General features: G+C 37.3%; 1 protein-coding gene across 3 annotated transcripts in view; it reads left to right on the forward strand.

The window, feature by feature from the left end:
• The first annotated feature begins 1,337 nt into the window (after positions 1 to 1,337).
• IPCEF1 (interaction protein for cytohesin exchange factors 1) overlaps positions 1,338 to 19,926 on the forward strand; it is a 178,299-nt gene continuing 159,710 nt past the window's right edge. For 2 of the 3 annotated variants that reach the window (XM_044243551.1, XM_044243560.1), the window contains exon 1: positions 1,338 to 1,517. The gene's annotated coding sequence lies outside the window, so the exon portion shown is untranslated. The remainder of the gene's footprint in view (positions 1,518 to 19,926) is intronic. The other variant, XM_044243598.1, reaches the window with a different exon arrangement.

Raw genomic sequence — 19,926 nt, forward strand, 5'->3', positions numbered from 1 at the left:
TAATCTCTTTCAAAATGCATGACAGAAATTTGTGAAATTCTATTTTAAATTTGAGCAGGGCAGTTCTTTTTTTCCCTTATAGTGAAGGAAAATTCTTTCTTGGGGTCTTATGCTCTGATCTCTAATGTCAGAAAGAAATAGAACATTTAACCATTTATGGGCAAACGTATGTATTGATACTGAACCTTGGTTTAAAATAGGAAAATACAGACTTCTCAGAAAGGAGAACAATGAAGTTGATTCAAAATATTTCCCGGGAAACTCAATTTAACATTGTTCATTCCTATAGAATGTAACTCGGTGCCACATGTCACAACTCGTTTGACTTAAGAAAGTCATGTTTTAAGAAGGAAACTTTTAATCTTTCCAAAATTGAACTATCACCACGAAAACCATACTTTTTAGGCTACTTGTTTATGATTATTCTGTTGGGATACCTCAGAGCATAGCATAGTATTGGGGAAATTTGCAATAATTTTTATAGTCTGATGATAATTTTTATAGTCTGATGACCATATATAGTCTATTAATTTCTTGAACTTTTTAAAAAATATATTTTATTTATTTATTTGATAGACAGAGACCACAAGGAGGCAGAGACATAGGAAGAGAGAGGAGGAAGCAGGCTCTCTGCTGAGCAGAGAGCCAGATGCAGGCTCGATTCCAGGACCCTGGGATAATGACCTGAGCTGAAGGCAGAGGCTTTAACCCACTGAGCCACCCAGGTGCCCCTCTTGAACATTTTTGAAAATTCTGTTCTTTTAGAAAATTAATGGTTGCAACAAGAACATTTTACTAATTCACTTAAAGTGCAGGTCAGTTAAAACAACCTCGTTTTTTCTACCTGTTGAACACTTGAAGCAAATTTTGCTAAAAGCCTTGTTTTCTGGTTCTTTGTGGACCATAAACCCCAAACTCTCTTGCCATTTTCACAAAAAAGAGAAGGCACGTAATTGGTCTCACTTGTGAGTATGAATGTTAATCACGTAATGTGATAGGAGACCCTTTTTGAATATTCAACATTCACCACATGCCTATCAAATAACTAATATTTTCCAGGTGTTTCATTGCAGAGAACGAACAAGATTACATTTTAAGTTCCTTTATATGAATTAACTATATTTTCTTGGTTAGACTTAGGTACAGCCAGCTGTCAAAGAGAAGGATCTGAACTTGAACTCTCTTGGTCCAAAGTGGCCCAAGTTTTCCAGCTAGAACTAGATTTCACGCTGGAATGCAAGCTACCAAGGTTTTTTTGCAGCCGGATTTTCAGCTTGATTAATCAAGTAGAGCTGCTTTTGCGTAGGTAATGGGGACTTGAGAGGGAATTGCCAAGCAAGGTTTGAGCTAGGCACAAGAGCAGCATTTAGTTTTATTTTGTGAACACTTGGAAACATTCCACAGTTATGTACAAATCGTTGCCTTGAGAGGAACGCCAGACCGCAAGCTATTCCTGAGCCGGGAAGCCAGCAAGCTAGTATGAGGAAAAGAGACACCAGAGCATTTATCAAAGCTGAGTAAGTGAGCAGAGCAAGTAGACCTTGGGGATTCCCTCTGAGGCGACTTTGCTTTCAAGTTTTGGTATTCTTCCTAACAGCAGGATTCTAGACATGGGATATGGTCATTTCTACTTTGCATTAAATACTTACTCCTGTGTGCTTTACATTGAGAGCAAATTAGCAAGAGCTTCCCCTCTCAATTCTGGATGTGGTTGGGCATTAAGTATCTCTGTTTATACCCCATGGGCTCATGTTTCTTAACCATTGCTCTCTCCACTTGGGTCAGGTCTGGGGCGCTTCTCTGTACTCATCCTCCTGGATTCAGCGTCTTTCAGGATTGGTAACATAGTCCAATTATCACTTCCGTAGGGCTCAGGACTCAGGATTTTCTACCACTTCTACCTGAATGCCCTATTCTCTCTCTCTCTCTCTCTGATTTCTCCCTAAGTCTCTCTGTCAACCATAGCCTCTGATCTGATTTACTTTTTGGTTCTCTGTCTTGCTGTCTGTAGAGTTTCTGTCTTGGGAAGTTCCCTGACCTCAATTCTCCTACAACTGTTGTTTCACACAATGATTGGAAAACCCATCTTTCCAGTCTTGATCTAACTGGTTTCCCATTCAGTTTCCTCTTGCTAGCAGGGTGGTGGATACACGCTGACATTGATGGTCATGCTTCAAACCGAATTATTACCCGGCATTCTCTGGATATTCTCCTTAGACTTTTCTGAGAATTCATGGAGAGTTGTTAAAAAAAAAATGAACTTGGTGAGGTATAGTTTTTTTTTTTTAAAAGCCATTAAGTTCTCGTCTTCCCTCATTTAGGGGTTAGCAGCATGTTTCTCCAGTCATACTGTATTATGCGTTGATATTGTGTGCTTGTGCCTGTCCCTGGGTCAAGTTAGGTTTGGTGTCTGATACTTCTCTTCCTGGCCAACTGGTCCCCCAAGTAAGAAAAACTTTCCTCTCTTTCCATGCCTGTTCTCCCCAGTCAGTAGTCCCCAGGTAAACTTGGTTGTGGCCAAATATCTTTTCTTCCCCTTGTCCCCAGTTTCTGTACTTTCTTTTCATGATTATTCAGGTACCTTGGACTAATTTCTCTGTTGAGCTCTACCCCTTGCTTGGCTCTTCAGCTTGTGCTGAGTCTCCTGGTGCAAAGGAGAAATTCTGTGATTCTTTGGCTTACTTGAATGTCTTATATGCCATTTAGCTGTCTTTCTATTATGCAGATATTTCCATTGAAAATCTGCTCTATTCTTTTGAAGAGCCTAGAGAAATGTCACATATTGATATTTCGGGATCTGTATTTTAGGATTAGGCAAGTAGGAAGCTGCTTTCTCAAAAATAGTTCTCTAAATTTTGTGTTTGCTTTTGTTTTTGTTCTATTCTATCATAGGGAGACCTCCTACTAAATCCTAAATACTTGTTCACATGGAAGCTCTGAGCTGTGACTGCTTCACAATCTACTGAGTGTGTGTGTTTATTTTCTTATATTGATACAAAGACTTTGTACTGTCTGTTCTTGGGGCAGACAGTAACACATCCATTGAGGAAACTGAGGCTCAGAATGGTTCAGTGTTGTGTCTAAGCCATGCTGTTAGTGAATGACTGAGCTGAGTCTTGAACTCCAGTTGGCTGTCTCTTACAGGAGGTTTTTTCCCTTTGGAGAATTCTATTGCATGGCTTTTATCAATAAGTTGTCTCTACTGATTTAACATCAAGGTGAAGTCTGAGTTCAAGTCTAATCATCTTCTGCCCCTCACTGTCTCCTAGCTGGGGTTATCCCATCAAGCATGTGTTCTCAGCCTTATACTTGCCTGGTTGTCTCATAAGCTTGATGCTAATGCTTACTGCATAGCTAAACACACTTTAGCTAGGAGGGAATTTAGACTCTGTTTACTCTAACACTGCCACCTTATGGGTAGGGAGCTGAGGCCCAAACAGATTCTGTGATTTCCCAAATGTGTACAGCCTTTTGGAAGTGAGGTTCGGTTCACTGCCTAGATTTCTTGAATCCTAGATGTTCTTCACTGTGAAATCTGGGTTAACATTAACCCATTCTTGGAAGAGAAAGGTCTTTAAGTTGTTATGAGTTAGTAACATCAACGTGAGAATTAGCCATTCAGATTTTTCCAAGTGAGCACTAAGTCAGATTGCCAAACCAGCTGGCCTGCATGTGGAGCCTTGAGCTGATAAATCCTGATCCAGATCCCCTAAATATTAACGGCTGAATATAAGGGCTGCATCATTTATTTTTTAAGGGTTTTTCAACTCTTCTCATTTAAAATGTCTTTTGGGTGCCTGGGTGGCTCAGTGAGTTAAGCTGCTGCCTCTGGCTCAGGTCATGATCTCAGGGTACTGAGATCGAGTCCTGCATCAGGCTCTCTGCTCAGCAGTGAACCTGCTTCCCTCTGTCTCTCTTTGCCTGCCTCTCTATCTACTTGTGATCTCTCTCTGTGTAATAAATAAATAAAATCTTAAAAAAATAAAAAAATAAAATGTCTTTCTAGATAGTGAGATATTGTTCTTTGAGTAGGAAGATGGTAGATTTACTTTATTTCATCCTTCCACTCTTCTAAAACTCTTTCTTTGTCAAGGCTTTGCATGCACAAGCTGTCCAGGTTGAGGGTATGGTCTGTGACAGAGGAAAAATTGAAATGAATTGGCTGTGTGAGGATGTAGCCCATGACTTTAGTTTCAGTAACACTCTGAAGACCATCAGGAAATGAAGCCCATCTAGTTTTGCTGTCCTTGGATAGGATAAAGACCTGTGTTTGCACAGGTAGGAGTTAATACTGGCTTTTCCATCACAGGAAGTTTCTTCCAAGTCTCCCTAACCACCATCCCCTTGTCCCCATGAAGCCTGCTTCAGAGTCAGCTGAATATCCAGAATTTGCATTTTGAAGACATCCTAATTACACATCTCTTTACTGACAGCATTTCCAGATCCTGTAATGCACCCTTACAACAGAGAACCCTACTCAGGCTCCCTTTCTCTCTTGTGTCTCCCTCATTGACAACTCCTTTTAGTCTCAGAAGGTATTTTTGCTGACTTTCTATCTGGCAGTTTCTCTGTGATTTGGAAGTCTGCATAAGATGGAAGTGGAGAAGGACACTCTTAATTGGCGTAGAAGAGATGGGAATTCAAGCAGAACCTCTACAAAATGCTTGAGTCTTTGAAGGAGAGAATCTCTTCAAACTTTTTCAAGATATTTAAATCCGAAAATTTTCATTTTTATTTTTTGTTATTTACTTTTAAAGATTTCTTTACTTATTTGAGAGAGAGAGGGAGAGTGGGGTGGGGGCAGGGGCAGAGGGAGAGGGAGAATCTTAAGCAGACTCCCTACTGAATGAGGAACCCCATGCAGGGTTAGATCTCACCACCCTGAAATCATGACCTGAGCCAAAATCAAGAGCTGGAGCTTAACTGACTGAGCCACCCAGGTTTCCCAGAAAGATTTTAAATATATACCCCAAACAACCAATTTTAGTTTCTTGATTTATTAAGTTTAGACTCTCAGGTAAGTATTTGTTATTCACAGGCTTTCATCAGAAGTTGCATTTGCTTCTAAAAAGTTATCCATAGGCCAAATGTCTTTCAGGGTATGTAGTAGGAAAATGTCATGGTCCCTGATTTCTTAGTTGCATTTGTCTAAATGTGAATTAACGAAATAGTAGCAGAATATTCTTGATGGGAACTGTGTCATTTCCATATGGAAATAAGATTCCTTTATTAAGGTTCACCTTTAGCTAATAGACTAGAAAATGCTGAGTCAAACTTTAGGACTAAGCAAGGCTGTTTTTGCCCCAGGAAGTACTGGAAGCAATGTGTAGTGATAAAAGTTAAGAGGTAATCATCATGTAGAAGAGGTAATCATCACGTAGAATTCTGGTTCCATGTCTGAACATACTCATGAGGGGCCCTGTCAGAGAAAATTCTTGGGCTGGTTTTAGAGTCGCAACCAGTAGAACTTTCTTGGGCCAAGGGTTAGTTGAAGGAGAGGCTATACTTTTAAAAGTACTGTTGGTATTCTGTTAAAAGGAAGGTTGTTTCCCATCCTATTTTGTTTTGAGAGAGTGGTGTGAATTGGATCTCTTTTATCCCATACTTTAAAAAAAATGGATTCTGCCTTTGTTGTTATTGGTTATTGTTGTGTTGTATCAGGCAAGATTATCCCTATGAGGAAGTATTCTATTCTGGTAGGCAATATGGGATTTCAGTTATTCCCACCCCACACATACTTAGTCTTTTCATTTTCTTCTTGTCCGGGGAACAAGAGCCACCATCCCCTTGTCCCCATGAAGCCTGCTTCAGAGTCCTTGCAACAGAGGTATGTAGTGCAGGTGGAAGTTTCGGGTTAGCTAGGAGCTAATAAGAAATTTTAACAGCATGGAATTCCGGATCGGGGCCAGAAAGTGCTCTGGAGTTTGCTGAGAGGAAAACAAGGATTTAAAATTGAAACTGGTCCTGATTTGACCTGAGACTATACGTTCCCCTGATGTCAAGAGATCTCTTAATTAACATAGAGTTGTCAGGAAATCTATAGTTTTCCTCATTTGCTTCCTCAGCCTTTGGAGACTTTGGACCATAACAAAAGCTGGTGTGGGACTGTTTAATGGTCAAATAGGTAGAGATTCAGGTAAGAAATACCCCATTTTCTTTTTTGCATGAGCAATCTAGGAAGTCGTGTGAATAGTTAAAAATGTTATTCTTAGTCATTTTACAAGGAGGTAACTTCAAACTTTTTCCTATTTCCCAGAAAAATTAGAACCTAAACCAATTCCTTTTTGCACAGTTTGGTATTGAAGATTGTTTCTTTTTGTAGTCTTCTAAGATTTATGCTTAGTAGCCTTGAAAAGAGATTTAAAATATTTTTCCTGGGTATTTATAATAAGCCAATCACTGTTTTAGGCTGAATATCACTCCGTATCATGTTAGTCAATCATAAAGCATATTTTGGAATTCCCTAACCAGATTATTATTTACTTGACTGTGTTTTGAATCATTCAACAGCATTGAAGGCTTAAGTTGCTTCATTTTTCTAAGGTGAAATCAAGAATCTAGCATAATAAAGTAGCATGGGAACCTCAGATATCATCTGGCATCAACTCATATTTCAGACAGAAGAACCTGAGACTGGAGAACATGGGAGTCTTCAGTGAGGTCACAGTGCTAACTGGTGGCAGAGGGAAGAGGGGAAGAAAGAGAGGCTCCCAGGTTAGGCAAACTTCTTCACGAAGGATTTTGTGTAGGGCCACTGATAAGCTTGTTCCAAGAATTCTCTGCCTTTAGTGCCTGTAGTTCTTGGTCACGCCGCTTCAAAGAACGAAGAGGTGGACCGGATGAAGAGTGGTGGGCAGCAGAGGAAGGTTTATTGAGCAATAGCACAAAGCTCCCAGAGAGGGAGGGAGGCCCGAGAGGGTTGCCCCAGGAGTTTCCAAGTTCTGGGATTTTTATGAGTGCTTTTGCGGAACTATCTTAAGCAATCAGGGTGTGCTGAGTCGTGCCAATCAGGGCTCTGGTCACGTATCTGTCTACCTCTTTGGTTAATGTCTACGTGCTGATGGTCTTTTTGGGCTGACATCTGGGGACTTCTGTCTTAATTGCCCCTTGCTTGTGATAAGGATGAATACCTTGTGGTTAATTGTCTTATTTTTAGAACGTTTTGCAGAAGTCACTTCTGGAAAGGCTGCAAATCAGAATGTTGATGTGGTCTGTCAAAGCTGTAAAACAGGATGTCAGTGCTGTTTGGTCTTGACTGTCTTGACTCCATACCTTCCTGTTGGGGACCCTGGCCTTGACTACCTGACTGTCCAACTCACTCATAAGATGCTGACATGCCTTGTAAATCTCCAATGTAGAGAAAAATTTTAATTGTGGGGATTTTTTTTTTTTAAGATTTATCTATCCATTTTTAGAAAGAGAGAGAGAGAAAGAAAGAGTGAGTAGGGGGAGGGGCAGAGGGAGAGAATCTTTCAAGCAGACTCCTCACTGAGTGAGGAGCTCAAAACGGGTCTCATCCCACCACCAGTGAGTTCAGGACCTGTGCTGAAACCATGAGTTGGAGGCTTAACCAACTGAGTCACCCAGGCACTCCTAATTGTAAGGGAATTTAATAAGCAGCTTTCCCCAATTTATTGGGCAAGGAACACCTTCCTGGCAGAACTGAGCAAGCCTATGGCTGATTAACTATACTTTAGAAATACTGTTTTTTACCTTACTCCACCCTTCAACCAAAATATGCTTTGTTTTTGTTTTTGTTTTTGATTTGCAAGTTAAACAGTCATAACAGCTGTAATTTCACACTTTGTTGGCCCCATTCTTCCATATCCAGGGGAAAAGATATGGGAATGCAATGGAAATGAGAACAGTAAGTGACTCTGGAATTGTTTTTGTTCTGAATCTTCTTTGTTAGATTTAAATCCTAAAAAATGAATTAACTGGTAAGAGAAGGAGAAGCTTCTTAATTCTCTCAATAGGTAAACCATAAAACAAAGGCAGAGAATCAGCAATGTTTTGTTGCAAGGAGAGCAAAATTATTAAATGATATGAATACATATGGAGGCATATAGGATGAACCTTGTCTTGCTTCTTCTAACTCAGCAAAGCCCATCCAAATTATGATTATGACAGCTGTGTCAGTAAGAAACTATAGCAACTACTTTATATGAAACTAAGTATATTCACTTAAATTAAGAAAAGGGAAGAAACATTCATGAAGTTGCAGTCAAAATTACGGAACAGAATTCATTAGAAACTTTTATTATCCTCTCCCCAGGAGCATGTTAGCGCTCTGAGGACAGAGAGTCACGTTTGTTGCCCACTATCTGTATTCCCTGTGCTTAAAAGAGTGATTGGTCGGGGCGCCTGGGTGGCTCAGTGGGTTGAGCCGCTGCCTTCGGCTCAGGTCATGATCTCAGGGTCCTGGGATCGAGTCCCGCATCGGGCTCTCTGCTAAGCAGAGAGCCTGCTTCCCTCTCTCTCTCTCTCTCTCTGCCTGCCTCTCCATCTACTTGTAATTTCTCTCTGTCAAATAAATAAATAAAATCTTTAAAAAAAAAAAAAAAGAGTGATTGGCACAGAGCCAATGTAGATATTTGTTGAATAAAATAGTTTATTTTATTAACTAGTCATTCTTTATTGATAAGGTAATGCAGACATTCATTTAAAAATTTAAACATTATGAAAGAACACAGGATAAAAAGTTATGTTTACTCTTCCAGACTATGTTTACTTCCAGACTCCCATCATAGAAGAAACCATGGTAACCCATTCGCATAATGTTTTTCTAGAATGTTCTATGCATATCTAAACATATATACATATATGTGTGTATATATACACATATACATTTATATATATGGTTGTTTTTGAATAGGTAGAGGCACACTATATAGATTGTTTTAATGTTGATTTTATTCAATTAATTATCTAAATGACATAGATTTTAAGAATTTCTTCCAATAAATGAAAAATTATATAACATTGACATTTTGTTTTTATTTCTTCATGATTTCATATGTTATAAACCATTTGTGTTTCTTTTCTATGAATTGCTTCTAAGTTCTTTGTCAATTTTTCTATTGATTTAATGTTCTTTTATAACTGACTTGTAAGAGGTCTTTATATATGAAGGAAATGAGCTCATTGTTGTATGTGTTGAAATATTTTTCCCAGTTGATCATTTGTCTTTTGACTTTTTATGGTATTTTTTTTTTCTGTGCAGAAAAAAACCATTTTTTATGTAGTCATATTCACTAATCTTTCTGGAATTTGGGTTTCGTGTATTGCTTAGGAAAGCTTTCTAATCTCCAAAAGGAAATAAATTCTCCTAATTTGCTTCTAATAGTTTTATTATTTTATAGACTCAAGTTTTTGACTCACCTCAAATTGAATTTGATAAAAGTTGGCTTTAATAGATGTTTTTAAAATGGCTCATCAGTTGATTAAGCCACATTGCTAAATTTTAATGTATTTAAGCATTCATTTAAAAAAATTAACTTTGTTATTAAGGAAAATTCCAAACTTATAAAAGTAGATAGTGAAGAGTGAGGAAGATGACCTGACAGGCAAGATTTTGACATTTTTGACTTTATCTGAAGACTGGAAACCTTCATTTCTTTCAGTTTAACAACTTCAGCTGTGTAGGTTGGAATAACAAGGGTGTGTTATTTAAAATTGACTCCTCACATCACTCCCAATAAGTAAAACAAACAACCATTTCCACAAAGGAAAACTTAAAAGTTTCTGTAATTTTTAAATGCTGTAACAGTGATGATCACAGGGAGCAATATATCAAACAATATAATTCCATTTCCATCCTTATTATCTTTCTATTACTCTTCACTTCATGATCTTGGAGGTACCTCCAATCATATGGAAAAATCTGACTCATGAAAAACAACATCAACAGAATTTATTTTGTTAATTTTCTTAAAGTCTAATTGGATTTATGGAGAGCAGCTAATGCTTGGATGACAGTACATGTTGGTGTATTTTGTTATTTTGTATTCCTGATACTATTTTTTATTTTTATCTTAAATATTTTTCAACATGTACCTAGTTAGGTTTGGTGAATGGAAGGCACAGCTAGTGTTAAAATGTGCTGCATTAAAATATAATCATTGCCAGAGAATGAGAAGATAAGCCACAGATTTGGAAAAATATTTGCAAAGGCATATCTGATAAAGGACTGCTATCCAAAATACACAAGGAATTCTTAAAACTCAACAAAAAAAGAAAACAAATAACATGATTAAAAAATGGGCAAAACAGAGGTGCCTGGGTGGCTCAAACCTTTGGCTTGGGTCGTGATCTCAGGGGCCTGGGATGGAGCCCCGCTTCAGGCTCTCTGCTCAGTGGGGAGCCTGCACCCCACCTCTCTCTGCCTGCCTCTCTGTCTACTCATGATAGATCTCTCTGTCTAAAAAATAGATAAAATCTTTAAAAAAATGGGCAAAGTATTTGTACAGAGACCTCACCAAAGATACAGAACAAATACACATATGAAAGATGCTCAACATCTTACCTTGTTAGTGAAATGCAAATTAGAACAACCTATTAGAATGGCCCAAATCTACAACACTGACAGCGCCAAATGCCAGAGGGGAAGTAGGGCAAAAGGAACTTCCATACATTGATGATGGGATTGAAAAAGAGCACAGTTATTTTGAAAGACATTTCAGTGGTTTCTTACAGAACAAAATCTATCCTTGCCATACTATTTTTCAATTGCACTCCCTTATAATTAAAAGGAGCTGAAAACTTACTAGCTGCACAATAGATGTTTGTAGATATTTGGCAGCATAGTTGCCAAAACTTGGAAGGAACCAAGATTTCCTTAAGAGAGGAATGGATAAACAAACTGGCACGTCCAGACCATGGAATATTATGAGGTGTTAAACAGAAATGAGTTATCAACCCATGAAAAAACATGGAGGACATTTAATGAATCTTCTAAGTGAAAGAAGCCAATTTGAATGGGCTACAACTGTATGACATTCTGGAAAAAGAAAAATTATGGAGACAGTAAAACACACAGAGGTTGATGGATTGAGGGGAGGGAGAGGATATTTAGGGCACTGAAAATATTCTGTATGTTACTATTCTAGTAGATACACAACATTACTGATTTTTCAAAACCCATACAATGTATAATACCGAGAGTTACCTGTCATGGGAAATGTGGACTTTGGATGATAACGAGGTGTCAATGTAGGTTCATCAATTGTAACAAATGTATCACTGGTGGCAGGAAAGAGAACAGTGAAGTCTCATGGTAAGGTGAGTTTTCATTTTTTCTGGCAGTTTTTTATCAGTTTTTGCTACCTTTATTTTGAAATTCTGTTATTAGCTGTATAAACATCTTGCATTTTTAGACCTTTTAAAAATTAACATATAATGTATTATTTGCCCCAGGGATGTAAGTCTGTGAATCATCAGGCTTACACATTTCACAGCACTCACCATAGCACATACCCTCCCCAATGTCCTTAACCCAAGCACCCTCTCCCTACCTCTCCACCCCCCAGCAACCCTCAGTTTGTTTTGTGAGATTAAGAGTCTCTTATAGTTTGTCTTTCTCCCAATCCCATATTGTTTTGTTTTTTCCACCCCTACCTGCCACGACCTCCTGCCCTGCCTCTCAAATTCCTCATATCAGAGATGCCATATGATAATTGTCTTTCTCTGATTGACTTATTTTGCTTAGCATTAATACCCTCTAGTTTCATCCATGTCATTGCAAATGGAAAGATTTAGTTGTTTTTTTTTTTTTTTTTGGCTGCCTAGTATTCCATTGCATATATATATATATATATATATACCACATCTTTATCCATTCATCTGTTGATGGACATCTAGGTTCTTTCCATAGTTTGGCCATTGTGGACATTGCTGCTGTAAACATTCAGGTACACGTGCCCCTTCAGATCACTACATTTGTATCTTTAGGGTAAATACACAGTAGTACAATTGCTGGGTTGTAGAGTAGCTCTATTTTCAACTCTTTGAGGAACCGCCATACTGTTTTCCAGAGTGGCTACACCAGCTTGCATTCCCACCAACAGCATAGGAGCGTTCCCCTTTTTCTGCATCTTTGGCGAAATCTGTTGTTTCCTGACTTGCTAATTTTAACCATTCTGACTGGTGTGAGGTGGTATCTCACTGTGGTTTTGATTTGTATTTCCCTGATGCCAAGTGATGTGGAGCACTTTCTCATGTGTCTGTTGGCCACTTGGATGTCTTCTTTGCAGAAATGTCTGTTTATGTCTTCTGCCTGTTTCTTGATTGGTTATTCTTTGGGTGTTGACTTTGATAAACTCTTTATAGATTTTGGATACTAGCCCTTTATCTGATATGTCATTTGCCAATATATTCTCCCACTCTGTTAGTTGTCTTTTGGTTTTGTTGACTGTTTCCTTTGCTGTGCAAAAGCTTTTGATCTTGATGAAGTCCCAATAATTCATTTTTGCCCTAGATTCCCTTGCCTTTGGTGATGTTTCTTGGAAGAGTTTGTTGTGACTGAGGTTGAAGAGGTTGCTGCCTGTGTTCTCCTCAAGGATTTTGATGGATTTCTGTCTCACATTGAGGTCTTTAGTCCATTTGGAGTCTATTTTTTTGTGTGGTGTAAGGAAATGTTCCAGTTTCATTCTTCTGCATGTGGCTGTCCAATTTTCCCAACACCATTTGTGGAAGAGACTGTCTTTTTTCTACTGGATGTTCTTTCCTGCTTTGTCAAAGATTAGTTGACCAGAGAGTTGAGGGGTCCACTTCTGGCGCTCTATTCTGTTCCATTGAAATATGTGTCTGTTTTTCTGCCAGTACCATACTGTCTTGATGACTGCAGCTTTGTAATAGAGCTTGAAGTCTGGAATTGTGATGTCACCAACTTTTTTTTTTTTTGGAAATGTTCTTTCCATTTCTATTTTTTGGAAGAGTTTTAGGAGAATAGGTATTAATTCTTCTTTAAATGTTTGGTAGAATTCCCATGGGAAGCTATCTGGCCCTGGGCTCTTGTTTTTTGGGAGATTTTTGATGACTGCTTCAATCTCCTTACTGGTAATGGATCTATTCAGGTTTTTTGTTTGTTTCTTTGTTTGTTTTGTTTTATTTTTTTTAAATTCCTGGTTCAGTTTTGTTAGTTTATGTCTCTAGGAATACATCCATTTCTTTTAGATTGTCAAATTTGTTGGTGTATAGTTGCTTATAATATGTTCTTATAATTGTTTGTATTTCTTTGGTTTCAGTTGTGATCTCTCCTCTTTCATTCATGATTTTATTAATTTGGTTCCTTTCTCTTTTCCTTTTGATAAGTCTGGCCAGGAGTTTATCAATCTAATTAATTCTTTTAAAGAACCAGCTCCTAGTTCCATTGATCTGTTCTACTGTTCTTTTGGTTCCTGTTTCATTGACTTCTGCTCTGGTATTTATTATTTCTCTTCTCCTGCTGGGCTTAGGCTTTCTTTGCTGTTCTTTCTTCAGCTCCTTTAGGTGTAGGGTTACTTTGTGTGCTTGACACCTTTCTTTTTCTTGAGAAAGGCTTGTATTGCTATATACTTTCCTCTCAGGACCATCTTTGCTGTATCCCAAAGATTTTGAACAGTTGTGTTCTCATTTTCATTTGTTTTCCTGAAATTTTTAAATTTTTCTTTAATTTCCTCATTGAACTGTTTATTCTTTAGTAGGATGTTTTTAGCTTCCATGTATTTGGGTTCTTTCCAACTTTTCTCTTGTGATTGAGTTTTAGTTTCAGAGCATTGTGGTCTGAAAATATGCAGGGAATGATCCCAATCTTTTGGTACATTTGAGACCTGATCTGTGACCCAGGATGTGATCAATTCTGGAGAATGTTCCATGTGCACTAGAGAAGAATGTGTACTCTGTTGTTTTGGGATGGAATGTTCTGAATACATCTGTGATGTCCATCTGGTCCAGTTTGTTATTTAAAGCCTTTATTTCCTTGTTGATCTTTTGCTTAGCTGATCTGTCCATTTCAGTGAAGGGGGTGTTCAAGTTCCCTACTATTATTGTATTATTGTTGATGTGTTTCTTTGATTTTATTATTAATTGGTTTCTATAATTGGTAACTCTGATGTTAGGGGATAGATGTTTAAAATTGTTAGATTTTCTTGTTGGAGAGGCCCTTAAGTATAATATAGTGTCTTTGCTCATATCTTATTATAGTTTTTGGCTTAAAATCTAATTTATCTGATATAAGGATTACTACCCCAGCTTTCTTTTTATGTCCGTTAGCATGGTAAATTTTTTTCCAACCCCTCACTTTAAATCTGGAGGTATCTTTGGGTCTAAAATTAGTTTCTTGTAGACAGCATATTGATGGGTCTTGTATTTTTTTTTTTTTCCCCATTCTGATACCCCGTATCTTTTAATTGGGGCATTTAGCTCATTTACATTCAGGATAACTATTGAAAGATATGAATTTAGTGCCACTGTATTGCCTGTAAGGTGACTGTTACTTTCTGGTCTGTTACTTTTAGGGTTTCTCTTTGCTTAGAGCACTTATTTCAGTATTTCCTGTAGGGCTGTTTTGGTGTTTACAAATTTTTTTAGTTTTTGTTTGTCCCAGATGCTTTTTATCTCTCCTATTTTTAATGACATTCTAGCTGGATATAGTATTCTTGGCTGCATATTTTTCTCATTTAGTGCTCTGAATATATCATGCAAGTCCTTCCTGGCCTGCCAGGTCTCTGTGGAGAGGTCTGCTGCCAATCTAATATTTCTACCATTTTATGTTACAAATCTCTTGTCCCAAGCTGCTTTCAGGATTTTCTTTTTGTTGCTGAGACTTGTAAGTTTTACTATTAGATGATGGAGTATGGCCCTGTTTTTCTTGATTTTGAGGAGGGGTTCTCTGTGATGCTTGTTCCTTTTGCCAAATTAGGGAAATTGTTAAATGCAATGAACAGATAAAATATGACTATAACAATGAAAATTTAAAAGGATTTTAAAGAGGTATTGATAAGATAAAATAGTTAAAAAACATTAAAGTAAAAAAGAGGAAAAATTAAAAAAAAGAGTAAGAAAAAATAAAATAAAAAAAATTAATTTTGATAGATTTTCCATGGGGAAAAAAGCCATGTATTCTGTGTTGCTTTCCCCTAGCTCTGGAATTCCTCAGTTCTCACTGATCGATGAATTTGGCCTTGGCTGGATGTCTTGCTGATCTTCTGGGGGAGGGGCCTGTTGCAGTGATTCTCAAATGTCTTTGCCGGAGGTGGAATTGCACCACCCTTGCCAGGGGCCATATTAAGTAATCTGCTCGGGTTTGCTCTTGGTAGCTTTTGTTCCCTAAATGCTTTCTGTACCACTTTGGAGGACGGAAATGAAAATGGTGGTCTCCCAGTCTCCAGGACCATAGAAGCAGAGAACTCAGGGCCCCACTCCTCAGTGTACCCTAAGAAAAACGCCGTCAATCACACCTGTCTCCCTGGTCTCTGGTCACACTCCATCCTCATCGGGCCTGTGACTGAACATTTCTATCTCTAGTACATGGCCCCATTTGGAGTCTCCAAACCCAGCAGATTCCTGCGCGCACTCCCACACTGCTCCTCCTGGAGGAGGAAGGGGAGTCTCCCCAGTTCTGCCACTTGTGGGGTCCCTGCTCAAAGAGCAGTGGCTCAACTGTGCCACAGATCACAGTTTAAGGTAATCTCAAGCTGAAATCCCCCTCCTTTGCTCTGTTTCTGTGGTTAGTTTTCCTGCTCTGATACCTGGGAACCCTGCTGCACTTAGAGTCCCCTGGTCTTTTTGTGACCCCATGAGTCCTGAGACCACACTGTCCCTGTGAGGGGTCCTCCCCCCGCTGAGACTCTGGAGCAATGTCCCTTAGTGCAGCAGACTTCTAAAAGTTCCATTTTGTGCTCCACTGCTCTACCACTTCCTGGGATATAGCCCCTCCTCCCATGGTCTCTCTTCCTGTAAATCACCTTGGATTCACTTCTCCGCATGTCCTACCTTCTGGAAAGTGGTCAATTTGTATTCCTAGAATTGCTGCTCTTCTCTTCTATCTCCTGTTTAGTTTGTAGGTATTCAGAATGGTTTGATAACTACCTAGCTGAACTCTTGGGACCTGATGATATTTAGGTCTCCTACTCCTCTGCCATCTTGCTCCTCCCTCTTTAGATTTTCTTGATGAACTGACCCCTTTATGAAAGGCTGCTCTGTATCCAGCTAATATACTTTGTGCTAACTTTAATTTTTCTGATATTAATATAGCTTTCTTTTGATTTTGTTTTGGTTTATCTTTTTCTATTCTATCCTTAGCATACTTGTGTCCTTATTTTTGATGCATTTCTTGTATGACACATAGTCGGATATTGCTTTTTTATATCCAATTTGGCAATCTCTGTCTTTTATTGAAGTATCAGAGCATTTACATCAATTATTTATATGTTTGGTTGTAAACCTACCATACTGCTATTTACTTTCTATTTGTCATGTTGACTTTTTGTTCCTTTTCCTCTTATTCTGTCTTCTTTGTGATTAGATGAGTTTATATTTTATTTTATTTTATCTCCTTGTTGGCGAGTACTTAAAGGAGATCTTCAGCAAATATCTGGAAGTCTTTTTCTATATAGCTCTTTTTTCTGTTCCTCTGTCCTGTGAACTCTGATTTCTTTGGTGTCCCCAGCAAAGAGGTCTTTCTGAGGTTTCTCAACTTTGAGTTCTCAACTTTCTGAGTTGAGAAAATCCAGAAAGATGTTTACACTCTGCCTAGGGTCCCCAACACTTCTTTGGGGACTGAAAGCTTTCTCAACGCACTAAACTCAAATGATCAAGTGATGTTGAGACTTACCTTATTTGTTTCCTATCTCTCAGGGATCACTATTCTACATTTCCTGACTTCCAATGCCAGGAGAGTCATTGTTTCTATAGTTTATGCATTTTTGTAGGTTTTTTTTTTTTTTCCTTCAGGAAAGAGGATAAATCCCATATCTGTTATTGTATGTTGATAGGAAATACATGTACTTATGAGGGGTTTGGGCTACTGTTCTCTCTACCTGTAGAACTCTTCCTCTTGGACTTCACATGACAGATTTTTTAGTCATTTAGATCTTAGTTAAATGTCAGCTCTTTAGAGAAGTTTTCTCTGATCCTCAATCCAAAAGAGCCACCCAGATACTATCACATTTTTCTATCGCTTTGTCTCTGATACTTTCTGATACTTTTACTTTCTGAAATCTCCCCCAGATGATTTAATTATTAGGCTTTTTTTTAATCTTTGTTTTTTCACTAGATTATAAACTTTAAGAGATTAGGGATGTTGTAGATCGTATTCACATCAATTCCTTATTGCCTGTAGCAATGCTCAATGCACAGTAAGAATTTGACATGCATTTATTGAACGAATAAATGAGCGAATTCTTATTTCTGTTACTTTGCTAACTTTATAATTACTACTCAAAATGTGGTCTATAGATCATGCTAGTTCACAAACTTACTGGTCCACAATGAAATAAATTTAGAAATTGAGAGTAACTTTAGAAACTTTGTACCAATTCAGTATAAGAATTTTGTGTCTAGGGGTGCCTGGGTGGCTCAGTGAGTTAAAGCATCTGCCTTCAGCTCAGGTCATGATCCCAGGGTCCTGGGATTGAGCCCCACATCAGCCTCTCTGCTCAGCAGGGGCCCTGTTTCCTCCTCTCTCTCTGCCTGCCTTTCTGCCTACTTGTGATCTCTGTCTGTCAAATAAAATCTTAAAAAAAAAATAAAAAAAGAATTTTGTGTCTATTACATCTAGTAGTAAAAATTTGAGTTCTTGTAGTTTGTGTGTCTTTTTAAAATTTTATTTTTCTGGTAATTAATTTTGTGCTTTATAGAAGTATCTTCTAGGATGGGTTAGAATTAAAAAGATAAACTGGCCCTTTCAGGTTGTAGATAGTTAAATAACCACTGGATTTTATGCTATCGGGAAGAGTTTTGGATTATATGCTATCGGGAAGAGTATTGAAGTATTGAAGAGGAATCGATTTTGGGAAAGTCATTTATTTTCCATTTAATTCTGACTCATTACACATGAATTTGAGTTTTCATATGCACAGTGAGGGTGATGGACCAGATCAGGAGTTACTATTTTTCTTTTTTCATACTCACGTATTTGGAAGCTAATTGTTTCACTTCCTGGAGGGGAAAGTATCTATGCATATTATTGGGAATTTTTCTGTCATAAGGACTTGTTTCTTTTTTATTTATTATTCAGTCTTTTGTTTATATCAGTAAGGACTAATGGATACTCCTTTATATCTTTGGTTAGAATTCAATACTATGTTATTTATTTTGTTGTTGAAATTGTTCTAGTTTTGGTAGATTGGCTTTTCAGATTGGCTAATGTACCCCTTGGACATGTCTCTATACTTTTGGTTTTTTGAGCAGTTCCTTATTAAGTGTACAATTTTAGATTTTAGGAATGGATATACCCATATAACCACCATTCCACTCAGAAGTAGAGTTTTTCTAATATTCCAGATGTTTCCTTAACCTCCTTCCTGTAAATTTCCATCCACTATAGGCAACCACTGCTCTGATTTTTTATCACTATAGATTGGTTTTCCTCTGACCTTGAACTTCCTATAGCTGGAATCATATAGCAGGTACTCTTATGTGTTCCTAAGATGCTTCATGTTGTTTTGTGTGTCAGCACTTCGTCCTTTTTTGTTGCTGAATATAATTACATTGTTTGGATATATGGTAATGTGTTTAACTATTATTTTCTTGATGAATATTTGAGTTTTTCCAGATTTTTGTTATTATAGTTAAGTTTCAGTGAGCAGCTTTGAGAACATTTAGTTTTTCTTTTTGAGTAATTACTTAGAGTGGAATTGGTAAGGTAGGTATAGTAAAACATTTTCCAAAGTGTCTGTCTTATCTTAAAATCCAGCAGCAATACTGAGTGTCATCATTGAGCTATATATTCTCCAATATTCAGTGTTGTTAGTTCTTTTGATTTTAGTTATCCTTTTAAAAGTAAAATTTGTGTTTCCTTGATGAAATGTTGAACATGTTCTCATGTGCTTATTAGTTATTTATACTTTTTTTTTCTTGGCGAAGGTTTTGTTCAAGCTTTATTTTTTGTTTTTAATTGGCTTTTTCACCTTTTTTGGCTATTTATTTCTTAGACTTTTTATATATTCTGGATGCAATCTTTTTGTTACATATATTTATTATGAATATTTTCTCCTGGCCTATCAATTACTTTTTTATTTTAAGAAGTCTTGATGAACAGTTTTATTTTTTATTTCATCTAGTTTATCAGATTATTTTATATTTTGTGCTGTTTGTGTCACATCTAAAAAATCTTTGCTTACTCTGAGGCTGTGAAGGATTATCCTATGTTTTCATCTGGAAACATTACTGTCATAGCTGTCACTTTGGATGTATAAGGCATTTCAAATTAAGTCTTGCTTATAGAATGAGTAGAAGTTGATATTTACTTTTTCTCATATAAGTATCCGAATTCCCAGATCTGTTTGAGGTAAAAAAAAGAAAAAAAAACACACTTTCATTTTCCTTTGAATTACTTTGTTGAAAATAAATTCACTGATGCATGAGTTTATTCTGGATTCTCTATTTCATATCAGTGATCTATTTATCTTTTCTTGCACCAATGACACACTGTCTGGATTCTCTAGCTTTATAGTAAGTTTTGACATTAAGTACTATGAATCCTCTACCTTTCTTTTCTTTTTCAAAATTGTTTTTTTTATTTTTAATTTTTTTTTTTACCATAGGCCCTTTGCATTTCCACAAAAATTTTAGAATCAGCTTGTCAATTTCTACAGAAATAGCTTGCTATGATTTTCATTGGGAATGAATTGACCATACTGGCCAGTCTGGGGAGAATTGGCATCTGAATAGTATTAAGTCTTCTTATCCATAATCATAATATATGATCTTCTCTCAGCAACTCAT

Source organism: Neovison vison, chromosome 1 (assembly GCF_020171115.1).
Source record: "Neovison vison isolate M4711 chromosome 1, ASM_NN_V1, whole genome shotgun sequence".
NCBI lineage: Eukaryota > Metazoa > Chordata > Mammalia > Carnivora > Mustelidae > Neogale > Neogale vison.